Source organism: Palaemon carinicauda, chromosome 12, assembly GCF_036898095.1.
Source record: "Palaemon carinicauda isolate YSFRI2023 chromosome 12, ASM3689809v2, whole genome shotgun sequence".
Classification (NCBI taxonomy): domain Eukaryota; kingdom Metazoa; phylum Arthropoda; class Malacostraca; order Decapoda; family Palaemonidae; genus Palaemon; species Palaemon carinicauda.
The window spans coordinates 70,683,972-70,702,211 of NC_090736.1; the positions used below are offsets into that span (position 1 = coordinate 70,683,972).

Sequence of the window (18,240 nt, forward strand, 5' to 3'; positions counted from 1 at the left end):
AAATACAAGGAACACTAAGAGAGAGAGAGAGAGAGAGAGAGAGAGAGAGAGAGAGAGAGAGAGAGAGAGAGAGAGAGAGAGAGAGAGAGAGACAGACAGACAGACAGAGAGAGGGGCAGGGAGCGTAGAGTGATGGGATGCCATGCAAATTTGATTAAAAACGGAGCCAATTATGTAAGGGTTTGATTATATTTTGAAAGAAAATCGCCAAAATTAAAGCCGATCGTTTTTTTTTTACGAAAATCACAGACACAAAAAGATTTGCTTTCATGAGTGAAAAGTGAGTCCTATATGTGCCTTCCTATCAGCTTTCGAAGTTTTAGATAAGGCCTTTGTTTTCATGACATTTAGTTCGTGAGCCTTGGACACTGATTTGAATATTAGAAAATAATTCGTAGAAAATGGAAAGGCACAAAATATAACAAAACTGACGCATTGAATTCATTTCATCGGAAATTTACTTGTCATGTGGAATTTACTGCCATCTTCAATTTTTCTTCAGAAAGTTAAGTTCTACCTAATCTTTAGGAATATGTGGTGGGCTGAATTTAGACGAGGGCCAAAAGATAATAGGAAAATTAAGTCCTTGCAGGTCATTCACACTAGAAGTGCAGCGGATATGATAGAACCACAACAACAAAATTGGAAAACCGTTACGAAAGGTCTAATAATTTAAGCCAAAAAAGAATATTTCCCACTTTAAAAAAAAATATTCGTTATATAATTGAAAAGCAGAAATAATAGAGGTGTTGGTGGTGGATCAAATTGATGTAGGGATAAAATATGTTTTGTACAAGCAACATACTTCGAGTTTCTCATTCTGTATTGGAAGAACTTCGCTCCTTCAATATTAGAGTGTTTGCAATAAAGCTGTCCAGTGAATTCAGCATCATAAATAATAATAATAATAATAATAATAATAATAATAATAATAATAATAATAATAATAATAATAATAAAAATTACTATCATTATTATTATTATTATTATTATTATTATTATTATTATTATTATTATTATTATTATTATTATTATTATTATTATTATTATATGAATTTTTATTATTATTATTATTATTGTTATTATTATTATTATTATTATTATTATTATTACTATTATAGAACGATACTATAAACTTCAACTATAAAAAGCATTCGATAAATTGAAGCAATGATGAAGAGGACAACTAAATTAGCTGAATAAGCAAATAATCTCAATCATTCAAATCAGTTTTGTCTGTATAGGAAATATTTTTTTTATTTATACCATAATACATTTGTTCAAAAACGTGAACAAATTAAAAGAAAAATAAAGAGGACATATATTCCTGCTATGGGCCTCTTCAGATGACTTTCTTCCTTAAATATTGACTGAGGAATAAGAATTTTTGTGTTCAACAAATAAAATTACTGTTTATTAAATAACAAAGTAAATTAAAAAATCAAAGACTGTTAGAAAACTATTCTAGCGTATCATCATATGTTTATGTTAGAAAAATTATATGAAAAGATCCACACACATACACACATGCAAGCAGCGTATGTGTACTTGAACTATGTGTATAAAACATCAAAACGTTCGTTAACGTGAATACATATTGTCCAATCCATACATGCTGCCCCCGCATACAAATACATTAATCTCCCTCTGAAACCTTAGTCCTCTTTTATTGGAATTCAAAAATGTGAAACTGGGGCCCACGAGTTTTATTCTTTTTTTTCTTCCTTTTTCTATTACTTAGGATTTTGTAGCATCAGTTGCGCATAGATTTGAATATATATATATATATATATATATATATATATATATATATATATATATATATATATATATATATATATATATATATATATATATATATATTTATATATATATATATATATATATATATATATATATATATATATATATATATATATATATATATATATATATATATACTGTATATATATGTATATATATATATATATATATATATATATATATATATATATATATATATATATATATATATATATATATATATATATATATATATATATATATATATATATATATATATATACATATATATATATATATATATATATATATATATATATATATATATATATATATATATATATATATATATATATATATAACGGATTTTGAGCGAAGCGCAAAATCTATTTTTGGGTGAGATGGCCATGTCGTCCTGATGGAAGTTCCTATAGGGTAGCTTCCTAGGGTATATTACAACTACGGCGATATTCCCAGAGAATTTACCTTAAGGTACCAGAATTCTAACTCCTGGAGCGAGTATCCCTCGTGAAAGGGATATCGCGACATATCAGAGGATGTATTCTAGACACGTCACATGGCAATATACATCCTGGACAGAGATATCGTCTCGTAGGAGGTGATTGACGAGATACGAATTCGGGAAAGAAAAAGGGGGAGCCGCTCCCAAGGCTTCCCTATCCCCCGATTCGTATGCGTGCCTGGCGCCAATCCTGGCGCCATCTGTATTCCTTGTAGCGTACACGAGGTGCTACAGATATTGTATGTAGGGAGGGGTCCTACAGCCCTTTCTTAGAAAGGGAAGGGCGGGTCCATCAGGACGACATGGCCATCTCACCCAAAAATAGATTTTTCGCTTCGCTCAAAATCCGTTTTTTGGGCTCAAGCCATGTCGTCCTGATGGAAGTGTACCAGAGCATTACTGTATCTGTGGATTGTCAGAACGTGCCGTACTCCCCGGAGGTAATTTTTTCCCGGTCGACTAGACCTAGAGACCTAAGATGTTACCGTTATACATCTTTTCAACTAACTATAAACTATGTTAGAGCTTCCTGCCCCCTACAGGGAAGAGTCCTACTGAACTCTGGAAAAGTCTCGAAGAGTACATATATCTATGTATGAATACCAGGCAAGCTAATATAGTGGTCTCGCCCTATATTAAGTAAAGCATAGTTTGTAAAGGACCACTGCGTCAATATGAAATATCGACCAGTTTTCCGCACAATACTTGTATTAGACAAAGGTTTTATATCCGCATAGGAGGAAAACAAATGCAACATAGCTTGCATAAAGGAACAATTCTATTAGAATTATCCCAGAGAAGGTACATAGAATGAATGCTCAATTATACCAATAAATTGACACAGGTGAAGGAGACGCAAGGTTCTCAAGAACCAGATTATTGACAGGCAATAAATAGACAGGTTAACCACAATTATATATATATATATATATATATATATATATATATATATATATATATATATATATATATATATATATATATATATATATATATATATATATAAGAAGAGGATATCCCAAAACTTTAAGCATAAGTATGATAGTAAACAGAGCTTGTTTGTCTGAAAGAAAAAACATTAGATGCCACTTTTAAGATACCGAAGTATCAAAGTCACAAAAGCCTGTATTACAAATCAATGACATTAGCGTTAGAAACGCTCGGCACACATGTCTGCACTTATGCTAGGTTCACCTTCGGAAATGGAACAGTCTGGATGGGCAACACAGTGCCCTCACTTAGTTTGTAGTACAGTATGTAACTACACACTCACCCTGGAATTAATTGTCCCAATTAAGACCACTGTTCCTCGCAGAGTTAAACAGTAGGGTTAACACCGCGACCCACTGCTACCACAGATCTCTTTTAGTTCCTCTACTTACTTCGCATAGTGGCGAAAGAACACTCTGGAAGACTTCCAGCCAGTGTATGAACGGAGATGTTCAAAATCCATACAATTAAAGAAATTTAAGAATGAGGCAACTTTCCTCGGATCGTGACCTGCGGGTGTATTGTCAGGATCCGCTCTGCGAATAAAATATGTGATTTTCGCTCTGAGTTGATTCAGAGATAAATTTGAGCCTGATGTCTCTCCCCTGAATAGTTTACCACCCTTGAAGTCTGAAGTTCTATGAAGATAGACCTTTAGGCATTCTACTGGACATAGAGATGCATCTTCTTTCAGAGGGCAGATTCTCCAGGGACCCCACCTGTTGGTGGGTAACTCATTCTTGGCGAGAAACGTAGGATCCGGAAACAGGTTCAGTTCTTCCCCATCCAGGAACTGAACACGACCTGCCTCTCTCGAGAGGCTACAATCTCACTAACCCTGGCCCCGGACGCGAGTGCAAAATAGGAAAATAACTTTTTGTGTCAAATCCTTTAACGCACACTCTTCATTGCTCAACAGAGAAGCGAAATGAAGAACTTGTCTAAAGACCATGAAATGGGCTTTGGAGGTGCTGAAGGTCTGAGCCTAGCACAGGCTTTCGGGACTTTATTAAAGATCTCGTTACCTAGGTCGACCTGGAAGGCATATAGAATGGGTCTTGTCAAAGCAGACTTACACGCTGAAATCGTGTTCGCTGCCAACCCTTGAACATGGAGGTGGGGAAAAAAGATAAGCAGAAGTCTGTCAAGATCTCCTGCGGAATCTTCGCCTTGACAAAAGGCCACCCATTTTCTCCAAGATGACTCATATTGCCTTCTAGTAGATTTGCATTTATATTCCTCAGGGAAGTCTATACTGGCTTTCGAAATCCCGAAACGCTTTCTCACCGCTAGGGAGAGAAAATCATGAACTGCAGGGTCCGGGTTTTCTGTAATGAAGCGCAGACAGTTGACTTCTGGACTCGCTGGGTCTGAACTGGATCTGGTAGTGGTACAAACTTCAGCTACAGTTCCAATGCCAGGAGGAACCACAGGCTGTTCGGCCACTTGTGGGCCACTATTGCCGCTACCCTTTGAAGGATCTCAGTTTGTTGAGGACCCTCAACAGAAGGTTGTGAGGAGGGAACAGATAAATCTTGGACCATCTGTTCCAGTCGAGGGACATCGTGTCCACTGCTTCCGCTAAGGGGTCCTCGTACGGGGCACGTAGAGGGGCAACTTCTTGTTGTCTTTCGTCGCAAAGAGGTCTATCTGCAGTTCTTGGACTGATTCAGAATGAAGGAGAATGATCCTGCGTCTAAGGACCATTCCGACTCTATCGGTGTGAACCTGGATAGAGCGTCCGCTGTCACATTGCGGACTCCTTGAAGGTGAACTGCCGACAGGTACCACTTCTTCTTTTCCGCCAATCTGAAGACGGCCAACATCACCTGGTTGAGAGGGGGTGACCTCGATCCTTGTCGATTCAAGTATCTCACAACTACCTTGCTGTCTATTACCACTTTATGTGGAACGAATGACGCGGGGAGACTTTCTTTAAGGTAAGGAGCACTGCCCTAGCTTCTAGAAAGTTTTATGAGAAAGGTCTTGAATAGCCTGGACCAAGTCCCCTGGACTTTTTTCCCGATGAGAGTGACCTCCCCATCCCTCCTTCGAGGCGTCTGAGTGAATCGTCACCGACGGGGGAGGTGGCTGAAGAAGAACCTGACTTCTTTAGATGTCTGGCTTGGGACCAAGGCCTGAGAAGAGTACTTAGCCGAAGCAGCTGGTCTTCTCAGATCTCTTCACGCGTTTGATGCATAACTTCTCCAAACTCCGATTGCATCCTTTAGCTGTGCTCTTAACACTGGGTCTGTCACCGAAGCAAACTGGAGAGAGCGCAGTACTCTCTCCTGCTCGTGTCTTGATATCCTTTCGGAATCTTGAAGTCTCTTGACAGAACCCGCTATCTCCTTCCTTTTCTTCGCCGGGGTGGAGAAACGGTGTGACAAAAGGTCCCAGTGGATCTTAGCCACTGGAACTTTTGAGATGGAGAAAGTCGAGACTTTTTCTGTTGATCTTGAAGCCTAGGTACTCTAGGAACTGGATCACTTGACTAGAAGCTTGCAAGCATTCTGTCTCGGATGCTGCCCACACCAACCAGTCGTCCAGGTAGGCTACTACCTGAATTCCCTTTAGGCGAAATTGTTTGAGAGCTACGCTCGCAAGCTTCGTAAAAATCCTTGGGGCTATGTTTAGCCCGAATGGCATGGCTCCGAAGGCGTATAGTCTTCGTTGTAGCCTGAACCCTAGGTAGGGGGAGAGTTGATATCTAATTGGAATGTGCCAGTAGGCGTCTGACAAGTCTATAGAGACGGAATATGCCCTCTTGGGCAGTAAGGTCCTTATGTGTTGCAGTGTTAGCATTTTGAATTTGCAATTCACTATGAACTTGTTAAGTGGCGACAAGTCCAGAATGACTCTGAGCTTTTCCGAGTCTTTCTTGGGAACACAAAACAGCCTCCCTTAGAAATTGATGGGCTTCACCCTTTTTCTCCAACCGTTCTTGAACGTACTCCTCCATAACGGGGGTGGAGTGTTGGAAAAACCGAAGGTACAGGGGTGGAGTGCTGTACCAGCTACCGCCCAGTCCATTCTTGAGTAGGCTGTGGGCCCAGGGATCGAAGGTCCACCGATCCCGAAATTTCAGAAGTCTCCCTCCTACCGGTATCACCTCACTTGGACTGCCGTCCTGAGGTCTTGCCTTCCTGACCACGACCACCCCTGAATCCCCTTCCCCTTGAGGGGCGTCTAGACGAGCCTCTGGCTGCTCCTCTAGGCTTTGCTCGAAAGGAAGTAGACTGCCCTTCGAACGCTGGGGTGAATGCCGTGGACTGTGTCGACACGGCCTGGGGTACCCACTGAAAGGTGGTCGGGGTTTGTGCCACGATCTGGGGCACTGGGGGCAATGGCAATTGCAGTTGCTGTTGCTGTCTAAGAGGCTTGGCTGGCCGAGACGGTAGCCTAGTCCTCATAGTCTTCCTCTTTGGTTGAGGACCCTCATCCGGGGAAGACTTTCTTTTGATAGCCAGGCCCCACTTCTGGAGAAGGTTTCTATTCTCCAAGGCGGCTTTATCAACAACTTCTTTGACCAAGTCGGTAGGGAAAAAGGTCTTTTCCCCAAATGTTGGAGGAGATTAGTTTCTTTAGCTCGTGCCTCACCGTAGCCGAGGTAAACACGAACTCCCTACAAGCTCTCCTTGCCTTGACGAAGCCATAAAGGTCCTTCGTCACTGTGGCCAGATGAGGCTTGGCCACTACCATGAACATTTCATGGACCTTGGGGTCACTTGCCATCGTCTCAAGAGTAGTCTGAAGAGACATTGAGGCAGTCAGTCTTTCTTTTGTATCGAACTCACTTCGCAAAAGAAAGTCAGACAGCTTAGGGAGGTCCTTGCCAAACTGACGTCCGGCAATATCAGCCTCCAACTTCCCCACTGAGAACGTAAGATGGACGTCCTTCCAGTCTTTGTGGTCCATAGGCAGGGCCAGCGACAAGGGTTTACACTCCTCTAGGGAGGGGCAAGACTTGCCGGCCTCGATTGCTTTTAGTACAGCCAAAAACCCTTTCTGTAAAAGGGGGAAGGCTCTAGTAGGCGAGGACACAAAGGAAGGAAGCTTCCTATTCAATGCAGCTACCTTTGAGTTAGAGAAGCCCCTCTCTTTCATCGAGGATGAAAGTAGAGCTTGAGCCTTAGCATGGTCCATCACTATGACCTCCTTCGGCTCTGTCTCCTCCTTTGAAGCTGGTTCCTTCCTCAGCATGACATAACAGTCCGGATATGATGCCTTGCTGGGCCAGAATTCCACCCTCCAGGGGAACTGAGCCCAGCTTATCCGAGATGACGATCTTTCCAGTCGTCATCGGCATGTGCTCAGCATACCTCCATGGGTTAGCATCTGAGCAAAAGGGAAGGTCTTTCACATTGAGCTTTTTCTGGGGCCCATGTGATTCTGCAAGGCACTGCATTCGCAGTTCCATTGCAGCCGCCTTCTCCTGATTCTCCTTCTGCATTTGTTGGATCATTCCAACAATAGAAGAGAGGGCCTGTCCCAGCTCTACTGGGAGACCGGCCGATGTAGAGGGGCTTGAACTTCATCCTGGGCTTCTGCCAGGAGGTCTTCCTCCTGACACCCGTCCACATCAGACATCCTGTCATTTAGCAGGATGTCTTGCATCGCGACCGCGACTTCAGCATCCACATGGATCGGAACTTAGGGGATCTCCTCTTGAGGCTGGGGAATCACTGCATCAGCTGATGCCTTAGGGAAAAGATACGCCCTCATCTTCTCACTTGGAAGATAAGGGCCAGAAGTGTTCTTTTGGAAGCCCCTTACCCAGGTACGAAGCTTCTTCCTAGCTATTTAAATGTCTCATTAATCAGGTTAGTGCACACAGTACATACCTGAGGGTCCCAATACCGGAGATCATCCTTGGAGACAGCGTATGCTGCGTGTCTCCTACAAAACTCATATCCGCAGAGGTTCTTGCTGCTGACATTGCAGAAAGCACTTCCCCACTTCGGAGTGTCCTTCTGTAAAGAGAAGAAATTTCCATGAGTATCAAGTGAACTATGTATCACTGGATATGCATAGTATAGCATAACAATTCAGCAAGGAAAGACACACACTTGTGTTTCCCTCACAACCCATTGTTGCAGCCTTCCAGATAATAAAATAAAAAATGGTTTATCTCTTCTAGAGTAACCAATGCAAGGTTTCCAGAGAAAACAGGTGGAGCTCACACCTAAGCAATGATTTTAAAATCCTGGATAATAGACAGGGAAGAACTCAGCTTCCTATCTGAGGGCAACAGCAAAGGGATGTGCAAGAAAACACAATAGTGTTAGAAGATACAGTGCTGTACCAAAACCTTTACTATAGTTTTCTTCTTACTGTATATGCTATACAGAAGAATACTAGTACAGTATAGGGGGATGTGTGTCGGCCTGCCTTTGCCGGCCGGCACACACCACAACTAGCTTTAAAGTAAACTACTTAACAGCTATAGGGTGGCAGCACTCTGGTTCAAATGCCTGTGCCGGTCGGCAGCAACTGCCGGCCGGTAACAGCCAGTGTTGACCGGCAATGGCTGCCGGCCAGCAACTACACAAGGTAGTACCCAGCTGCCGGCCACACTCTTGGTGACCGGCAGACAAGGACTGACATAAGCCGGCCGGCAAAGGTACAAGACCGATGCCAGCCGGCAGCAAAAGAACCAGAGGACTACACCTGCCCGGCTGCCGGCCTCATAGGCCGGTAGCCGGCCTCAGGTACAGCACTAGAAGAAAAAAAAAATGGATGCCGGGATAGGAGTGTACACAACCTCCAAGCCCGGCAACCGAAAGAGTGCATATAAGGAAGGGGAGAAACTAATTCAGGCTTCCTTGACCAATGCCGTCCGGCTCTGCCGGCAGGCATGGATGAGGGACCAAGAGAGGTCCGGGCAGCACTCGAAAACATAAGACCCTTGCCGGCCAGCAGCTCTGCCGGCCGGCAATGGGCTGAGTCAATTCCACATCCCAACCTATACTAGGTCCAGAAGTAGAACGACGTACAGTACAGTAAGACCCCTGCCGGCCAGCTCTGCCGGCCGGCAAGGTACAGTACAGTAATGGCTAGGCTATTACGGAGATAGAGGGGGAAGGGACAAGAGGGTCCTGCCAACCTTGCTTTAGTGACAGATCACCCGCAGCCAAGAAACTTATCTTAGCCTAAGGGAGATCTAAGGGGAAAGGCCAGCAATACTTGCCAGCTTCCAGAGCACCAAAGCAAGGAAGGCGTTGCTACTCCCAAGGGAAGAACTTATCCTCCCCCGAGAACAGCAACAGGACTAGTCTGGTAGATCACAAAAGAAGGAATCATAACTACAGAAACCTTCGGTAGTGACCTAAGGGAACTAAGCTCCCTTTGTATGTGTTAGGTCAGCGAGGGGGACTCTGCCCCAAGCCAGACAACACAGACTCAGACTAAAAAACTCTGTTGTTCTGTCCCTCTTGAACCATAACTACAGGAACAGGAAGGTACAGTAACACCCTAGTATAGTTTTATCGAAAATAAATTCGGAAAAAACCACTTAGGGATAAGCCCAAGGCTTAAACAGAGGGAAAGGGATTGCATACCTTCTCCGAAGAAAAGAAAGCAATGGGGGAGTATGATAAAGTATACTAAGGCTCCATAAGCAATTAGCCTAGGCACCAAGAGAATCGATTACCTAATTCACCGAAACTCACACGTATACAATCTTGGAAATATTCCACATAGTCTAAAATGTATAAAATATAGCCTAAAGCTTCAATAAAATTTTAATTACACTCGGAAAAACCAAAATCATGCATGAAGTACTAGGACCAAACGACTAGGCTACATGGCCTAGCGTAGGCCAGAATGGCGAATACTTCGCCAAATAATACTAAGCACGAAAGGAAATCCTATGTAATGCTAAATAGCTAAAATTTATTAAAGCAAAACAACCAGGAATGTCGCTCTGACTAACTAATTTATACCTAGCGAGCGACAGTGTCCAGGACACCTCTGGTAGGCTACGGCTCTTGTATCAAAGATTAATCCTATTAATCACTCATAATTTTACCAAGAGCCTACATTTATACATAACAGACACTATACTCAACTTATCAGAGGCCGACGAAGACGAAGAAGCCATGAAAAGTCGAATAAATCCAAGATTTGCGAGAAAAACAGGAAAAAACACCGAGTTGTTAAGCTACGCAAAAAGGAATACAGATGGCGCCAGGATTGGCGCCAGGCACGCATACGAATCGGGGGATAGGGAAGCCTTGGGAGCGGCTCCCCCTTTTTCTTTCCCGAATTCGTATCTCGTCAATCACCTCCTACGAGACGAAATCTCTGTCCAGGATGTAGATTGCCATGTGACGTGTCTAGAATACGTCCTCTGATATGTCGCGATATCCCTTTCACGAGGGATACTTGCTCCAGGAGTTAGAATTCTGGTACCTTAAGGTAAATTCTCTGGGAATATCGCCGTAGTTGTAATATACCTTAGGAAGCTACCCTATAGGAACTTCCATAAGGACGACATGGCTTGAGCCCAAAATATATATATATATATATATATATATATATATATATATATATATATATATATATATATATATATATATATATATATATATATATATATATATATATATATATATATATATATATATATATATATATATATATATACATATATATATATGCATACATAAAGTGTGTGTGTGTGCCTGCGTGCGTTAGAAGTACGTTAATGATGAAAAATACGTATCTTTACTGAAGATCACCTAATGGAACAAAAATATTGTTATACTGTAAGCCTGTCTTGTATACGAGATATGTTGAAAATTGTTATGCAGTTATCTTATCGAATTCCTAATATGTATATATTTATCTATTTATTGATACGGAAACTACCTTTCATCACTTGAATGTGGCTTTTAAAATATGATTATTTATTGTTACCTGAAGTTTATAGCTGTTAGTTTAAATGTTTTCATTTAGCTCTGAAAAAAAGAATGGCCTAAAGCTGGACGTATATATTTTACATCATTTGATACAAAAACAATTACCGTGAATTGTTCTTAACTATTCATTTCAATAGAATAGATCTATCAACTGAAAATGTTGACAAATGCCAGGAAAAACGGTCATACCTTCAGGTTGCTGTATTGGGAAGTCATTTGAGTGTCTATGATACTTATAAATATCATTGCAGTTAACACAAGTATTACTTACTCATTATACATACATATATATATATATATATATATATATATATATATATATATATATATATATATATATATATATATATATATATATATATATATATATATATATATATATATATATATATATATATATATATATTTGGGCTCAAGCCATGGCGTCCTGATGGAAGGTTCCTGTTTGGTAGCTTCCTTGGGTATAAGACTACTAAGATATTCCCAGAGAATTTAACCACAGGTTATCACAGAATTCTAACTTCTGGAGCGAGTATCTCAAAGGTTTCCCTTTAAGACATCGTAATACAACAGGGGACACGCATGTCTGAACGTGCCACATAGCTATCTCCACCCCGAACAGAGTTAATGCTTCGGTGTGTAAGGACTGAGAATAGCTGGGAGCCGTTCCACAGCTAATCTCACTCGTGGCTACTACTGATACTCGAGACGTAAACAAACGGACGCCATTGCTCTAATGACGTCACGCGCGTCTTTATCCTTTGTTTAGTAGCTGCCCTACTTAGACGGATTTTCCCTTGTGTTAACTTTATCGCTTTGCATCTTCGCTATGTCGTTACCTTCAGCCTCGCCTTCTTCTGGAAAGTTGAGTACAAGGTTCCAGTATTGTTTAATTAAGCTCTGGCCGTAAAGTAAATATTATTTTGCGAAATAATTGATGTTTTGTGGCAGAGCTGTGCCTCTACCGGACCCGCCATTTTATGGCGTCGTTGTTGTTTTGCATGTCTTATTTAGTTAGCCACAACAACGCTTCCGGCTTTATATACTAATCGAATACATTAGTTTATTTAGTCTTCATAGCTAGGAACTTTTATATCGTGTTTTGACGCTTTTTATCGGTCATCGATTGACCTCTTACCAGTCGGCTACTATAGCCCCCAGGCCAGGAGCCTACATACAAGTGTTCATGCATGATTTATTAGTGATCCTAGACTAAGTTATGAAGATAGTGGCATTATTATTTTACAATACTTTTGACTAGTGATGCAAATGTTTTCGCCTTCAGGGACCATATAGGGGATAGGCTAGTCAGTGATTCTTTCTAGCCTAACCTAACCTTAGGACCCCTATATGCTTCCTTCATCCCCTGCCTTGGCACTCCCTCCATTTAGCCTTGATCCCTTTTCTGAGTAAAGGGATTAATTGTCTAATAGAGTATATATATCGCCTCTCAGTCCTCCCTAAAGGAATGAACCCCCTTTAGGATTGCGTCTGAGAGTGAGGTTAGGCTAGCCTACCTCTATGGCTAGGATAGTCTATGACTTTCCTGCGATAGCGATATGTCTTCTTCCTTGCCTAGTTCAGGACTTTTAGCCCTGCTCTAGGTCGGGTTAGGAAGGTTTCTCTGTTCCATGCTGAAACTGTACTCTTGCACCGTTTTAGCCGATCAGCCTGATCTTAGGTTAGGGAGTGTCCTCCCTTCCCTTAGTGGCCGCTCTGGTACAGAAACCCTTCCTGGGAAGACCTCTCTCTTCTCCCTCCCCTCCTATCTCTTGTATAGCCTAGCCTATGCTTAGGTTAGTTTATACTCATCTGTCCCCTGTCCTACAAATCCTCCTTAGGGTGGATGAGTAGGGCTACCCGAGCTTCCCTGTGCAGTCCGCTCTGGTACATATACCTTCATAGTGTCCTATAAGGTTAGTTACTAGTGTAGTTCTGCATAGGGGAGTCTCCCCCCCCTCTTGGGTGTTCCCTAGCCCTCCCTTGGGCTACCTGCTCCCGGTCCCTAGTGACCCCTGCTTATGGATGTTAGAGCCTGTCTCTATCATGGGTACACCCTCTCAGGGAGGGGGAGGGATGTCTGGAACCCTGACGGTACTTCCTGCATCCTTTCCCCCCTCCCCCTGTCTCTCTATCTATCCGGGTGCCGGTCTCTTGCCGCCTCTACTGTCGGCAATACCTGCCTCCCTCTTGGTGACTTCCCTACCCTTGCCGCCAGCCCCCCGTGTACCGAGGGACTGCCGGCTGCCGCCGGCTACTACCGGCGGCTCTCCTACTCCTATCTAATCGTCCGCTTGCCGGTCGATCTCCGGAGTGCCGGCATATACTGCCGGCAACCCGATACTACCTGTACCATCCTTATCCCAGTCACCAACCTGGCATCCTCCGGCTGCCGGAGCCGCCGCTCCCTGCCGGCGTGCCGCCGTTGTGCCGGCGGCCGCCATCCTGGTATCTAACTGACTTTTGAAAATTGTCTGTTCTAATGCCAGAATCTATGCTGGAGCGAGCTCCGGCATGCCGGCGGCTTGCCGGATGCCCCGGAGGCGTCAAGAATACTTGCACCCCCTCACTGTAGCTATCATAAGACTAAGATAGCCCTACATAGCAAATAGATAAGCTGCTTTGCTTTTAAGATCAGTACCTAGTACTGCTCTATTAGTGATCATGCTGTCTCTTTGCATTCTTCTAATTCCAGCATGCTATGTGCATCTTAGCACAGCTGGTTGCCAGAAGCAGTTACCTTTAATGAGGCCTTCTGGCTCTTAACTGGGAACCGAATGAATTCGATCCCAACCTTGTCCTTGGCTTTCCATGGAGTTCCAATATAATGGGAATCCTAGGAAACTATATCCAATGATCTCGGTCATTTGGATTATCCCAGGACCAAGCTTATGGTAACCAGCCGGGCGAGATGCATGGAGCGTGTTCTCCTTTACTGTTTTCATTCTCTATGCATCACACCTTCTTTAAGTTAAAATTAATGATTAATATTAACTTAGTTTAAGAGCCATTCCTATGACTCCCCCATACTCATTTTCTCTTTCTTCCACAGGAGGAGCAGATGAAGTGTGACTTCGCCTTCTGCGCTGTGAAACGCCCGCAGTTTTACGGGCATACGGCTTGCAGGACTCACGCCCCTTGTGCAGACAAGAAAGGGGATTTGAAGTTCTGGAATCCACTGGATTGTACGGTCTGCCAGGCCCACCTAGTTGAGGCCTTCCATAACCCTCCCTCAGCGGAGGTTAGAGACATTGCTCGTGAAAAGCTGCGCAAGTGGGTGCGTGGCTTTCAGAAAAATGCTACTGGACCGTACCTGGCCACCGAAGAACTGAGGTCCCTGTTGTTCCCTAAGGCCTCCCCTGACTCAGTGGTTCCAAAAGAAGCAATCCCCACTGTCCAAATTACGGTGGAACCTGATGTGGTCATGGCTCAGTCCATGCACGAGTGTCGTTTAGATTCCGAGGATGATGAACAGATCTCAGACGTCTCGGAAGACACGGAGAAGACGCTTATGGCTCAAGGAGCCGAAGAGGACGAAGACAAGGTGGAATACACCGAGTCGGAGCTTGGAGCTGCTCCCTCGTCCATCCCTCCGCCTACTCCTACACCGACGGAAATGTCCATTCCGTCTACCTCCTCGACCCCGGATCCTTCCTCTTCTACCCAAGAACTGATCCGGCTGATTAGAGCTGTCATGGACGACAGACTGAAGGAGAACCAGGAGTCCATCAGGTCAATGATTGGATCCAGAGAACCGAAGAAGATTTCGGTCAAGGATCTCCCAGCTTGCTCTCATGCCAACCCGTGGAGGTATGCAGAGCATATGGTTATTGCGACCGCCAGGATCTTTGTTAGTGACAAGATCGGCACGGTCCCGTTGGAAGATGTGGAGTTCTTCCCAAGCTTCGAGGCATACCCGGACTGTTACGTCCGGCTTCGTTCCGAACCTGCCTCGAAGGAGGAGACCGAACCTAAAGAAGAGATAGTGTTCGATCTCGCAAAGGCCCAGGCTATGCTAGCCTCCGCATTTAAGAGCAGGGGCTTTACCTGCTCTAAGCTTCCTGCCTTGAGCAAGAAGCATCCTACATATGTCGCACCTGACACTGCGGTTCTTCCTTTCTTGGAAAAGGCCTTAGCTGCATGCCTTAAAGCGGCGGAAGAAGGAAAACCCTGCCCTGCACTGGAGGAGTGCAGACCCTTCTCCATCGTGACACCCCCTGACACTAGACAATGGAAAGATGTTCAACATACTTTCGTCGTGGGTAGGCTCGATCCTGACGTCGCCGGACGTCAGTTTAATGAAGACCTCCCTAAGCTCAATGATCACCACCTTCGCCGGGAACAAGACACGAAGGAGAGGCTTGCGGCATCTCTTTCTCATCAAGTCCAACTTGAAGTTATGGCCTGTGACACAAGAGTACCTGATCACTACATGGTACTAGCCAAATCCCACTTACTTACAGTAATGAAGGACTTGTACCATTTCATAAAGGCTCGTAGAGCCTGTCGTGAATTCGTGTTTGTCGGTGCCACCGTGAAACACGAACCCCGGAGGCTGATTTCCTCCAACATCTGGGGAAAGCACCTGTTTCCTTCTGACCTTGTCAAGGAAATAACTGACAGAGCTGCCACGGAGAATAGGAACCTTCTCCACAAGTGGGGCATGTCCAGAAAAAGGAAACCCTCTCAGGACGATGGACCTCAGCCTAAGAGGAAACCTCAGAAGCCAAAACCCCAGCAACGTCAACAACGACGTCAGTTTCCGGGACCCGCTACCTCCCAAGTGGTTGCCCAACCACAGCAGACCTTTCAATTGGTCCCCCAACCGGTGTTGTCACAGTCACCGGTCTTCACCCCTGCCTTTGAGCAGCCATCCACTACCTTTCATGCCAGAGGTAGAGGCTCGTCCAGGGGTGCAAGCAGAGACGCCTCTCGTCGTCCCTCCAGAGGTAGAGGAGGAAAGGGAGCTAGCGGCCGAGGCAACAAGTCCTCGGGACACCAGAAGCAATGAAGTGCTTCCGGTGGGAGGAAGACTCCGCCAATTCCAGGATCGTTGGACCTTCGATCCCTGGGCACACAGCATCATCAAGAACGGTCTAGGCTGGAGTTGGGTGCAACCACCCCCAATCTTCCAGCGGTTCTTTCAACAATCGACCCCCATTCTGGAAGAATATGTTCTAGACCTCTTGAACAAGAAGGTGATAAGGAAGGTAAAGTCCACCAGGTTCCAAGGGAGACTGTTTTGCGTTCCCAAGAAGGACTCAGACAAGCTCAGAGTCATTCTGGACTTATCCCCCCTCAACAAGTTCATAGAGAACAACAAATTCAAGATGCTGACGCTTCAACAAATAAGGACCCTTCTGCCTCAAGGTTCCTACACGGTCTCTATAGACCTGGCGGATTCCTATTGGCACATTCCAATGAACCATCATGCTTCCTCCTACCTAGGATTTCGACTCCAAAGGAAAAGCTACGCCTTCCGGGCCATGCCATTCGGCCTCAATGTGGCCCCTCGGATCTTCACAAAGCTGGCGGATGCCATAGTACAACAGCTCCGCCTAAGAAACGTCCAGGTGATGGCCTACCTCGACGACTGGCTAGTCTGGGCTCCATCGCCCGAAGAGTGTGCAAAGTCTTGCGACGAAGTTACCCAGTACCTAGAACACCTGGGATTCAAGATCAACGAGAAGAAATCTCGCCTCTCTCCAGCTCAGAAGTTTCAGTGGCTGGGAATCCACTGGAATCTTCAGTCACACCGCCTTTCCATCCCCCAGAAGAAAAGGAAGGAAATAGCAGGGTCTGTCAAGCGACTACTGAAATCCAAACGCATTTCAAGACGACAGCAGGAACGAGTTCTAGGCTCTCTACAATTCGCCTCAGTGACAAACCCAGTGCTTCGCGCACAGCTAAAGGATGCCGCGGGAGTCTGGAGACGATCGGCATCCATCGCTCGAAGAGACCTCAAGAGACGGCTTCCAAACAGACTTCGACGCCTCCTAAAGCCGTGGTCGGAAGCAAAGGCCCTGAAAAGGTCCATTCCTCTCCAACACCCTCCTCCATCACTCAACATCCACACGGATGCCTCACTGGAGGGCTGGGGAGGTCACTCCCACCTGAAACAAGCTCAAGGGACCTGGTCTCCACTATTCAAGACGTTCCACATAAACATCTTGGAGGCCATGGCGGTCCTTCTTACTCTGAAGAAGTTATCCCCGCCGCCCTCGATCCACATCCGTCTAACCCTAGACAACTCGGTGGTAGTTCGTTGTCTCAATCGCCAAGGCTCAAGATCGCCCCAGATAAATCAGGTGCTTCTCCCAATCTTCCGTCTGGCGGAGAAGAAGAAGTGGCACCTGTCTGCAGTTCACCTACAAGGATTCCGCAACGTGACAGCGGATGCTCTATCTCGGACAAACCCGATAGAGTCGGAATGGTCTCTAGACGCAAGATCATTCTCCTTCATCTCTCATCAAGTCCCAGAACTTCAGATAGATCTCTTTGCAACGAGCGACAACAATCAACTTCCTCTGTACGTAGCCCCGTACGAGGACCCCAAAGCAGAAGCGGTGGACGCCATGTCACTGGACTGGAACAGATGGTCCAAGATATACCTGTTCCCTCCCACCAACCTTCTGTTGAAAGTCCTCTCCAAACTGAGAACCTTCAAAGGGACAGCGGCCCTAGTGGCTCCCAAGTGGCCCCGGAGCAACTGGTACCCCCTGGTCCTGGAGCTGCAGCCCAAGCTGATCCCTCTCCCGGGCCCAGTTCTCTCTCAACAAGTACAGAAGTCGACTGTCTTCGCTTCATCATCGAAAATCAAGGACCTTCATCTCATGATTTTCTCTCCCTTGCCGCAAAGAAGAGGTTTGGGATCTCGAAGAAAAGTCTAGACTTCCTAGAGGAATACAAGACCGAATCCACGAGACGGCAATATGAATCTTCCTGGAGGAAATGGGTCTCCTTTGTTAAAGCAAAAAATCCTAAAGAAATCACCATTGATTTCTGTATGTCCTTCTTCATTCA

The 18,240-nt window shown here is 44.6% G+C and overlaps 1 protein-coding gene across 3 annotated transcripts in view; it reads left to right on the forward strand.

The window, feature by feature from the left end:
- Positions 1-18,240, forward strand: part of LOC137651263 (neuronal acetylcholine receptor subunit alpha-10-like) — a 274,598-nt gene that overhangs the window by 207,805 nt on the left and 48,553 nt on the right. The gene's annotated exons all lie outside the window — the stretch shown is intronic.